Source organism: Penaeus monodon, chromosome 33, assembly GCF_015228065.2.
Source record: "Penaeus monodon isolate SGIC_2016 chromosome 33, NSTDA_Pmon_1, whole genome shotgun sequence".
NCBI lineage: Eukaryota > Metazoa > Arthropoda > Malacostraca > Decapoda > Penaeidae > Penaeus > Penaeus monodon.
In genome coordinates, this window is record NC_051418.1 from 29,555,531 (window position 1) to 29,556,170 (window position 640).

Sequence of the window (640 nt, forward strand, 5' to 3'; positions counted from 1 at the left end):
GTTTCTTCTTTTGGATACCCTTTTAATTCCTCAGCATACCCCCATTCTTCCCTTCCCCAAAAGTCTTTTACATATTTTTTTTCTTCAATCCCTCCTCAAAAAACCCGTTTCCCCCACTTTTTTTTAAAAAAGTCCTTTCCATCAGTTGTCCTTCTTCCCCAGAATCACCTCTTTATTGGTTTTTCCTAAATGTCCAGTTTATTTTTGCATCCCTCTCAAACCCACATTAAAAAAGCCGCTTTCTCAAATCTGCCCCTTTTCTTTGTCATTTTTCTGACAAAACACGCCAACCAGCTTTCGCAATTTTTTTCTTAAACCCTCTGCCACATACCCCTGCTAATAGTTTTTTTCCCTTCTACAAAAACCCCCTTTTCCCCCTTTGCAGTTTTTGTTCTTATTTTGTATACATTCCCCTTTTCCTGATCCCCAAAATTAAAAAACCTTAACCCCTGTTCTTTTTTTTAAGCATTCAGAGTGATTTTCACACGCCACCCTTTTTTGGGATTTACCATAACCTTTTGTCTTTTTTTTAATTGCTCTTCATCCATTTTTTTTAATCCTCATTTACTTTGCCCTTATTTATAATATGAATTGATAAATATTTTAAATATTAATATACACACAAACTACGCATACAAAC